Raw genomic sequence first — 12,005 nt, 5'->3', positions numbered from 1 at the left:
TATTTTGTGTATTGACCTGTTTAACATTAGAAGTTTGTAAGCATATAATGCTTTATGTTTGTATGTAATGTCTTTTTGAAGTTACAAAGCTGGTTTCAGGGGTCCATGCTGTTTAATTTCCGATGGCCAAACTGATGCTTGACTAAATGAACTCTCAATGTAAAATGTGTTACTATTTTTATTGTAATTTGCCATAATTACCTGACATTTTACTTTATATATATATCTATATATATATATTCTGTGTTTAAACCTGTGGTTTTGAAGTGGCCCTCCGACTCAGCCCCAGTGTTTTTTTTTGTGTTTTTTTTTCTCCATTTCTGTCACCTGATGGAGTTTGGGTTCTTTGCCCCTGTTGCATAGCTTGCAAAGTTGGGGTTAAGAAGACGCTGAATACAAATAGTAATTGTGACAAGTGAGACGGGGCCAAGAGCCCTGGGAATGAAGCGAGGCCAGTGAAAATAATGAGCGACACCTGCACACCCACTAGTCTTGAGTCCCACGGAGGAGCTCTGGAAGGATAAAAGGAGGAGTGAAAGCAGATTTTTCAACATCAACAATGTTATAGAACTGACTTAAGCTGAATAATGACACCATTTTATTACGTGGAGCTGCTTATAGCTGAATTTTACTTTTTTTCATAATCAATGAAGTTTACACAGTTATTGAATGAACTGAACCAGTGACATAAAACTTAATAGTTAAAACCATAATAGTTAAATTTGCCATTTGAGTAATGTGAATTACTTTGTATTATTATTTATTTATTTATTTATTTATTTATTTATTTATTTATTTATTTATTTATTTTTTTACTGAGAAATACAATCTAAATTCTATCTGGTCTCTATTTTTGTCAAAATAGGGGGATATTTTAGGTGTATAGGCATCATAGTTGTTTTGGAATGCATGAGCAGAATTGTAGTTCTTGAAATTGTGTGTTGAGCTAATGCTTAAGTATTACCTGTCGCCCATCCTTTGTGTGTGCATTTCTGAAATCTTTTGGCTAATCCATTAAATTCATAGACTTTAAAGTCAATAAATAAATAATAAAGAGGAGAAGCACATCCACTCTGGAGACAATCTCAGTCAGGTGACAGTAAAAACATTAGAATTCTCTTCTGATTGGCTGTGAAAAATCTATGAAATTTCTTCTTCTTTCGAGAGAATACAGTGACTTGAGCAACAACTGAATCCAAAGCATATTCATCCACCATCTCAAAATTGACCTCCAAACAGACACATCTGCTGCTGCCATATGCCCGTTCAAGGGACCATCTCAGCCTCTTGTGAGAAACGCTGATACTTTGAGATGCATCTGTCTCTCATCCGTACGGTGAGGGCAGCTTCTGGTAGGATATTTGCATAGACTGTTTTGGAGGTTTGGGGCAGCCGAGGGCCCAGTGGTTGGTGTAGTGTTCAAAGGAAAAAGACGAAAGACCCAGTAGATTCATGTGGCGCTGGAGCATTGTCTCTGAAAAACAGGAGCACTGCTGGGGAAGAAGCGCCTTGATATAAAATTCGCTTACAAATCCAGCCATGGCTCAGGCGAACACTACAAGTGTGCAGAATGAGAAACAGAGGGGTGAATAAAATGAAACATGCTCTCAAAATCTCATTTAAGGTCATTTTCTCAGCATAGGTTTCAATGTTATAGTGCTAAATTTAGTAAGATGGTGTTAGGTAAGATATTGGGGGGTGGGAGGTGTAAACAACATGGATCCTTTAGAAGATATTGTGTTAAAAATTATAGGCACATGTTATTTGCTCTGGGTGTTTGGGACTAGAATACAAGAAACAATAGCTTTTAAGTATAATATATTTATGGAGTCAAAATGTTTTCTACTCCATTCAAATATGTTTAACAATAAATTAGAGAATAAAATTATATGATTAGATCAACAATGTCTGTGTTGCATAATCATTGCTGACAGATTAAGGGGTTGTGAATAAACTCTGTGTGCTCCAGAGATTACTCTCACTCTTTGGTAGAAATTGACCTATTTGGATTGAATCCACATTTCATGAAAGCGTCAAATACAAAGAAACCTCTTCTCAGTAAAAAGCTTATTAACTTATAAAAGGAGATGGGTACAAAGATGCTGTTTATTCTCACTAAAAATTAAAAATTAAATAACATAATCCCAGTTTTAAGAGGATATGTTGTTATTCTTTAAAAAAAAAAACTCAAATTTGTAAGTGACCTTAGCCTCATTCAAGATAATGAGTTATAAAATTGTTATATTGTGCTAGGACGAGGGAAAAGTATACCCTTTGGTATATGAGTAGTAAGGAAATCTACTTTAAAATATGATTAGCTTGCAGCTTCAAAAGATAGTTTCAAAGTTGCTAAGATACAGTGAGTCTATCCATTTAAAAAGTAGTTAGCTGAACTAGAAGATAAACCACTCAAATGAAACATGGAACAATTTTTTTTAACTGCTTCATTTGAATCAAATAAGTTAATTAAATGAATCAGTCTTACAAATACTAAATGCAGCTAAAGATATTTAATGTTTGTCATGCCTACTCTTGCCTAAACTCAATGTAATTAAAAATAGATTCAGATCCAGAATTCAAAAATTCAGTTTTTACAAATTCTAATTGATGTACTTCTTTTCCTTATGTAGTTCCAAACGGCTCGTATAACTTGACTTGACTTTCTTCCTCCATATGGTGTAAGTTAAGGATAACCATGATCACAATTCGCCATTGAAAAAAGTAGCTGGGGCATTGTTTTAGATAATCATATTGTCAGGATTCTGGACTGTTTGTTGTGTTTTGCCCCTATTTATGTTTCTCTTTTTCCTTATTTGGTCACGTTCCTCTCCTCGTTTAGTTTGATTAGTCATCCCATCAGGGGTGGGTTTAGTGAATTGGGGGCCCCAGGTAAAATATAGAAATGGGGCCCTATAGATTTTCACACATTTTCTTAGATCAACACTGAGGTTCATTTTTATCATTTACATGTTAAATGGCTTTGAATACATATATCAAGAGCATGCTCACAGATGAGAACAAAACATTGAGTTGGATGAAGTGGATTTGAGTCAAAACATTGTGCTTTTATAAAATAAAGAAAACAAACGCTTTCTGCCATCTAGGTTTTGAACAGAAACGCCTCACGATGAACCTAAACTAACGAAAAACTAAATAATTCAAATCGAAAATAGAAACTATTTCAATATGTAATCCGTGCATTTCTCTTTGAAATTATTTTGATGGATATCTAAAATCTAAAAATAAAGAAAAGCCTAAAACAGGTCTGATTATAATTTGATTAAATCTGATTAAAATTATTTTATTATACCATACAATGAAAAATAAATTAATTAATAAAAAATGTAAATTACATACATAGGCTATGTAAAAGTTTGTCCTATAGCAGTTTTTTCTCTCTTTTTATGTTGCTCTGTTCTGAATATCTTAACATTAAAATTAAAATTAAATTAAAATTTTGATGGATATCTAAAAAAGGAAAAGCCTAAAACAGGTCTGATTATATTTAGCGTTTTATTTTATTATACCATTCAATTAAAAAAATAAAACACCAATTATAATGGCATATAAAGGCTATGTAAAACTTTGTCCTATAATTGTATAGCTGCTTTTTCTCATTTTTTTAATGTTGTTCTGTTCTGAATATCTTAACATTTAAAGTATTTTCTGCAATGCAATTTTGTATGATATTTGAATTATGTATTAGGCGTTTCTTTTTTCTTTTTTACCCATGTCATTAATTTGTTGTATTTCCATTTGTAAAATAGCCAGAAAATTAATTGTTGTAGGCTAACCCGATCTCTTGAAAGTGCATTTAGCACGATTTTCTGCTTCTATTTGTCGTAATATTGCTATGCAGAAATTGACTTTGGCATGCAAAAGACTGATAAATTCATAATTAATAGCATGGCTGGTTCAGTTGAAAGAAATACGGGACACACACAGGCTTATGATAACTGATGAAATGTTTGCGGGGCACCGTAACGGCAACCGCTCATGAGTCAGCACTTAATGCACAACTCCTATATTTTAGGGGCAGTGGCATTCCCCAGAAAATGTTAATAGGGGTGGCCAAATGAGGCCACAATAAATCTTGGGGTGGCACATCAAAATAAATAAAAAAATAAATAAATAAGGGTTTGCAATATTGACAAAAAATATTATATATCTCTGTGATTTATTGGATTTTTAGCGATAATTAGACAATATTTTGCTGAGTGTGTTATTGTGCTGATATCTTATATCTAATTGTGCTGACAGCTGATTCCTAAATTTTTTATTTTTACCTTTACACCATTTCTTCTGAAAGTGTGCACCATCTTTTAGGTCAAAAAGTTGTATTTGGACTGTTACCAAGCAAATGAAATTAGTATCAACAAAATTTATTTTTGCAATGCAGAGAAAACAGAAGCTGCATCTGAAGATGTTTTTTACACAGTTTAATTCAGCTCTGTGGGACATGGAATACTTTAACCTGCAGTTAAAAATGAATAAATAATGTTTTGATATTTTAAACATAAAACACTGAAAACTGATGTTTAAAATTATTATAAAAAAAAGAAAAGGAAACTTGAAAAACCGCCAGGTGGCAGCGAGTCACTGTTAATAAGTGAGTCATTGCGATTGAACCGAATCATTTAAATGGTTGATTCATTCAGGAATGAAACCCAATTATGTTGCTCAGATATGCAAAATGCAGCAAAATAGAAATAGAACAAAAACAGTGAATATATTGTCTAAAACGTAAGTCTCTTGATATTAACTTCTTGTTTATTGAACTGTAGTATAAAATCAATATCACATTTGTTATTATGTTGTCATTTGGAGAAAAATGTCACTCTTCGTGTGATAGTAACTATATAATAAATTATATATAAATTATATAGATCTGTAAAAACATTTCCCCATATCTTGAAAAATTTGATAATTCTAAATTTCCAGTGAAAGAGCACATTAAATGCGTATGAGAACTAGTGTAGACCATCATGTAATGTGTGTGCACACTCTGTTTGGACGGGGGAGGGCGAGGGGGAAGTGCTGCTACTCTGGTGGCGCTAATCCTCAATATTTTTTGTGCCGCATTTTTTTTTCCACCTTTTTTTCAAACTATCGTGAATTTACATTCTGCCTTTAAGTTAATAGTACCCACTGCAAATAATCCTGGGGGTGGCCACAGGGATGGCCAAAGTTTATACAGTGGTGGCCTTGGCCACCCTTTGGGGGTGCCCCTGTTTAGGGAGCCCAAGGTGTTCGACTATCTTTGCATAATGGGTAAGTCTGTCCCTGCATCCGTTGTTCCCTCATGAGCCCCTTTCACACTGCACGTCGGACCCGCAATATTCCCGTAACATTGCCTGGTCGCCTTCTGTGTGAAAGCAACCACGTCCCGGAATTGATTACCGAATCGAACCCGGGTCGGGGACATAGTAACATTGCGGTAATCGATCCGGAACGAGCGCTGTGTGAACAAAAGCCAGATCTAATTCGGTATCGAAGTGATGACGCATGTTATCGCGCGACTCTTTTACCGGCTGTTTTGAAGGAAGATCAACATTCGCGACGAAAACACATGTGCAAACTGTAATGAAGCAGAGATCAGTTAGTTCCTCACTTTCCGCGCTGACGCAGAGATCGTTTGCTTGCTTCAGTTAAAGTATAACGTGCCAAGCGTTGTCGACTCGTACATTACACGTCACGCGCTGATGTCACGTGTCGTTACGGGATCTTCAGGGGTTGTGTGTGAATGCACGCACATATACCGGGTCATCACTGGCTGTGTGAAAGTGCCAAATCTAGCGACCAGGGAACAATTACAGGAACACTTTACCCCTGTATTTGCCGGAATGGCAGTGTGAAAGGGGCTATGGATGCCCTCCTTCACCTGGAATATCTCCTCATCCAGCTCGAGGACCATACAAGACTGTTCCAGCTGCTAGCAAACACCATCAGCTACTCAGATGACACACTCTTTTCACCGGCTTTGTGAAGTGGATACTGGTGAGTAACACTGACGAACCAGAACCCAGCCCACCATCACCCTGCGATTTTTAGTATCACCTCGAGCCCACCGTTGATGGAGATTCATTTCCCACTGCGATCAGCGAGCCAGCGAAAAGCAGAGTGACTAAACAGAGGATTGCCCTAGATGTAGAGCTAAACCCGTCAGACCATGTTCAAGAGCCGGTGACAATGCCCGTCACGAGGGAGAAAGCTCTGTTTTGTTTGGGCGTCGACCCGCCATCACCTCAGGACTCCACTCCTCCAGCTGAACCTCATTGCTCTATCCCATGGGCTCCGTTGGGCTCCTTACTCCCGCCAGCTCCACCTTGGTCCTCAGTTGCTCTGGCTAAGCCCCGGATCTCTGCCTCTGCCTCCTCCTCAGTCGCCAGAGCCCTCGGCTCTACCCTGGCCCCCCGTCTGAGAAGTCTGTCTTTGTCAGGTCTACTTGTTTCTATGTGTTTGCCCAGCTCCTATTGTGTATTATCCTGTGTTTTCTTTATTAAAAACTCTGAATTCTACTCCGTGTCTCCCGTTCTTCCCACAGCAGCGTAACGTGGCACATATAAGGAAGAATGACAACAGGATTTGGAAAAACATTATGGAGAGTAAGTGACAGAATTTTCATTTTTGAATTAAATATACCTTTAAGTTAGTCTTATCTCGTTACTAGTCAACAATGTAGAAGAAGGGAAACTTAAAAAATTCTTCATGTTCTGCAAACACACTTTATTTGTGAAATATACATATAGTTATTTTATTATGCATTTTTACGTGTTTTATTTTTAGATCTTTTTCTTTACTTTTTGTCTTTGCCTTTTATTGAGAATCAATGTTCTTTTTTTGTTTTTTGCACAAAAACCCTTAAGTTTTGCTTTCTCCACTCCGGCTGCTGATCCATCATAACATTATAGTAAATGTTCCAATGTCAAATGTGACTATTGAGCCTCAAAAAGATTCATTTTGTCTAAAGAAAGCATGTCTCCAGTTGGCATAATATATAACTTTGAAACAATTTTACACTATAAATAGATATGGCTTAGATTTTTGTGGGCTGTGAAATGGCCGTTGATACGCTTGAAGGGACTGCAATGCCTCAGGTGTGAGGGGATGAAGCGGAACAGAGACGCCACATGCCAGAATCGCCTGTAGGCACCATGGCATCTTGACAGAGGAAATTAAGCTGCATCAGTGCTGGCCTAATGCGAGAGCTTGAAGACAAACATGTAAATGTCAGCTCTTTAATAGACATGTGAAATAGATCCTGTTTTTTTTTTTTTCAGGGTAGGATTCAAGAATGGCTACATTTCCATAAAACATTCACACGTTCACATGTGTGACCTTAATGTGCTTCAGTGGGGAAAAAAACATCAGCCTTAAATCTGATCATGAAAAACTTGAATTATGAACTATGAATTGGTTGTGCATGTTTTTACATGAAGGAAATGTAGTGTAAAAATAAAAATGAGCAATTCGAGTGTATGTTAAAGGCAATAATTGCTTGAGTACATTACTTTCTTTTATAGAACATATAATTGCAGCTCAGTTGCATAAAATGGACTCAATAGTTAACATCCTTATATAAATCTCATTATACACGATTTTCATCATATAATTAATCTCAGATCTATGCGAGTCATATTCTTTGTAAAGTTAAATTAGTTTCACTATGAGAGAGACAATAACATTTAAAAGTAGACATGCAATATCATAACATCAAAAATAAGATGAAAAACACCCGAAACAAAGCTTGATTATCACTATTCTGAGTCTTCTAAACACTAATTGGCACAGTAAGATTCATCCATGTTATGAAAACCCAACCATCTGCCAGAACATTACAAGTCATGATGTTTCGTCAGCAGCCAGAGGAAACCGTTGCACCGATGCTGAACAGCTTCCACACCGGGCCTTCAGAAATGAGGAGCAGTAGTTTTGTAGAAGAGTGCAAACAGTCAGACTAGTCCACAAAGTTTTTTTTTTCCGCTTCATATGAAATTCCAATACTTCCCTGTCAGCTAGGCTTCATTTCGTTCTCTTCCTGTGCTCCCCGCAGTTCTTCTTTTGTCATGAAGCAGACATTTCTCCAAAGTTTTGTTGGCAGCATCCCACACTGTGTAATTGATTATGTAGATCTATTCATTTCTCAGAGCATGTGAGACATTTACCAATTAATTCCACCGCTTTGAATAATAGCTGCTGGTTCATCTTGGGGAAAGCAGTGGGCTGAAACAATAACGTTGGCAAATAAGAAGCAAAGTAATAAGAAGTTGGACTTTAGGGGGAAAGCTGACACGTCATTGGAAAATACCAAGTCCTGCTTCAGGGGAGCCATTTTTCACCCATCAAACATTAAGAAATGTATTACAACTAAAATGTCTCATCTCATGTCTATCACTGGTTGCCAGTGAGGTTGTTTCTGTGACAGAATGCTACTTGTGTTGTCTTGGATTTGCCAGAGAAGATCCCTCTGTTTATTCAATTCATTCAGTTCTGTTTATGGCCAAATACAGCATACACAGCTCAAAATAAAGGTTCTTTATTGGCATCTAAGGTTCCATGTGGAACTTTTATCGTCCATTGATCCTTTCCATCACATAAAAGGATCTTTATAGAGGAAACACCTTCTTTATATTTTTCAAATGTTCTTCACACTATAAGAAAACAAAGTATTCTGTTCACATTGCTGCAAAAACTCATTTTTAGAACCTTTAATTCTAAGAGTTCAAAGTTTCAGATATTTCTGGAATGGTGTGATTAGTAAGAGTTCGATTCCATGCTTTGGCTGTGCCATATTGCCCAATGATTTCCATATAGTTGCAAATCTTTCATGGTTGTTGTTATTTACATGCTTTGTGGTTGGGGATTTCAGGGGAGGAAGGACTTTAACATCCATTCAAATCCTGTTTTTTACCTCAGTTTTACTCCAGATTTGGACTTAAACTTATTTATGATATTCATGTAATGTAACTAGCAAATAAATAGTAAAAAAAATTTCTCCTCCAGACTCAGTTCTGTTTCTGACTTTCCTTTCATCTCAGTTTTCCTAACTCATTTGGTTCAAGATGTCTATTGGGAGGAATCTCATGTCTCATGTCAAGAATACTCAGAAGTGAGGTAATTCGACTGGTTTGTGTGTGTGTTTATCGGGTTGGTGAAGTGGAGGTTGGAGATCTTGAAAGTAATACATGTGGATGCTCAGACACCATTTTTCTGAACAATATTACTTGCAGTAGTTTCAGCAACACTGATTCCAAAAGCAAATGCAGCTGTGGGGGGGAAAGTGCACGTTCGTGACATGGCAGAGAAAGGCGCTGCGGCTCCTGCAGCCTGATATTTGGCCCCTGTTCGTCACAGGAGACAACCTTCTCAGTGTATTCATGTTTCAATAAGACTTTGAATAGTTCTCCCCCACCATCACAGCTCACTGAGTTGAAAGCTCCCAAAGCTCCCCGCTCTTCATTATGGCCGCTGTATGTGGGACGCCTCCGGGTCACTCCTGATGTTCCTCTGGCCGCCTGAGGAGGATTTTCGATGCAGCACTCACAAGCCGTGCCAGAACAACCAAAGGCAGGGGAACAAAATCTGTGAAGCAAGAGATCACTGATTTTTAATGAACAAGAAGTGGTGATTTGAGATTGGAGACTTTTTGAGGGGGGTGGATTAGGACTGAAAGATCCTCGGTTTCATTTTCAGCTTTTTCCTGAATACAGTTAGTACTTCCTATTTCCTTGAGCAATTAATATTATTATTTTCTTTCTCTGATCTAAATGTAAAAGGACTATTGGTAATAAAATAGAGGCTTTTGTTGAACTTTAAGGTCCTTTGAGCACAATGTGACATTCAGCTTATGAAAGATTGTATTAAAGATGAGACATCATGCATGGTGCTCAAGGACTTATATTATACATAGAATACATAGAACATGCAAAAATAAATAAGCTGTGAAGATAAAAATATAAATTTTGTTAAGGTTTCCTTTGGCTGTAACTCAGACCTTATTTTTATTCAATTTTCTCTAGACTGGTGTAATGGAGTTACAGTAGAACACAATTGGTTGCACTGGGTTATTGCATTATGATTGACTCTTAAGGCTCATCAACTTGCAATCTACACTCTATGTGAATTACTGAAACAATACAACCTCCTATATGCAATTATAGAGGGTGGAGTGTTTCTAATGCTGTTGTGATGAGCTGAGTTGTTGTTAACTGTAGTGAGCTTATATTATGAGTTGTCAACAAGATATCAACACTTGGCATACTGAATTCAACAAAGCTACAAACCAGGTTTGTTTGCTAGTCAAAAAAGAATTTAAAAGGTTATTAAATTCCAATCCAATCTAATTCCAGTTTGATTTGAATTGAGGTTATGAACAGGTTGCAGAATTTGGATGTTACGAAATACAATTGATATTAAATGAACAAAATATATTTACAGGGTATATGACTTACAGATAGTTCCACCTACAGAAATGTGTATCTATTTGTATCTATAGTAATATGTAATAATTATATTTTGTGTACCAGGGGGTGGAGCACTTCATTTCCAGAAAACTTTATTTATGTATGTATTTGTTATTTTATTTTTTGCCCAATTTAAGTCAAAATCAGATTCATGAATTTGAAAGGTAGACAATTATTAATTACAATAATTTCAGATTAAAATGTAGCCTTGACTATATAGCACAAGCTATGGAATGTTATTGCATAATTTAATGGCATCCTTTAGTATTTTTGTTTATTTGTATAATTCACTTGCAACTATTCAGTGCACAGATTTCAGAACAGGTGTGATAGGTTCTGATCTTGTCTGATATGCATTTGCCATATTTTCTCTACTAATGGTAATGAGAAGGAGCTGATGTTGAACAAGAAAGAAATTATGGATGTTAATTATTAAGTTTCATGCATTTGCTGCATAAAAAAGCGTTAAGATGATAGCTTCATTACTTGCACACCTTTATGATATGCATATCAGAATTGCAAATATATATATATAAGTGAAAAAGTGGAATGACATTCAGCCAAGTAGGGTGACCCATACTCAGAATTCATGCTCTGCATTTAACCCATCCAAAGTGCACACACAGCTGTGAACGCACACCCAGAGCAGTAGGCAGCCATTTATGCTGTGCCACAGTTGGGGTTTCGGCACCTTGCTCAAGGGCACGTTAGTCATGGTATTGCTGGGCTGAGACTCAAACCCACAACCTTAGGGTTAGGAGTCAAACTCTCTAACCACTAGGCCACGACTTGCCCACATTTAGTTGCTATAAAGTGTTCCGTGTAAGTCTGTTTTGTCTGCTGTCTTATATCAGTCCTGATTCTTAGTGTGTATGCTTTGACAGATTGCTACTGATAAAAATCTTTGTATGGATTTTATAGATGACAGCAATAATTGTGTCCTCTATCTAAATATGTGGTACACCTCCCAGTGGTTTTAAAAACACTTTATGCTGTCAATTATCCAGTTATAAATGACTGTTGCAGGCACAGTGTATAAAACCTTTTCTATTTAACAGAAGAAAAAAAATGACACCCTGTCATTGAAATGTTTATGTAACTAATTATTTTTATGCCTTGTTTTTCTTTTGTTTACATGTCACTCATCACTGACATTTAAATCGATCACTTATAGGTATTTTATTAAAAGATTTTTCTTGTCAACTCTATACACTGAATTGAGTTTGTGAATGTCCACTTAAAGACTTTCACCGCATGAAGAGATTATTTAATAAATTAAGATATTTTGCCATGTTTCATGCCACATAAATATTTACCTGCAAATAACCTTAGAATTGCTTAAGTTAAGAATCACAAACGTTAAAGGAAATTTTATAAAGTCTAAAGCAAGATAAGTCATAAACTAGCAAGAGTTAAGTTAGCAATATAACGATATGATCCTGCACCCATTCAAACCTGTAGGCATTGCTTTATTCTGCAAAACACACACACACAAATTTGTTCCTGTTTATTGTATAGATCTTTTGTGTTGCACAGAAGGAA

This window comes from Carassius auratus, chromosome 13 (assembly GCF_003368295.1).
Source record: "Carassius auratus strain Wakin chromosome 13, ASM336829v1, whole genome shotgun sequence".
NCBI lineage: Eukaryota > Metazoa > Chordata > Actinopteri > Cypriniformes > Cyprinidae > Carassius > Carassius auratus.
This window is presented reverse-complemented; position numbering follows the sequence as displayed.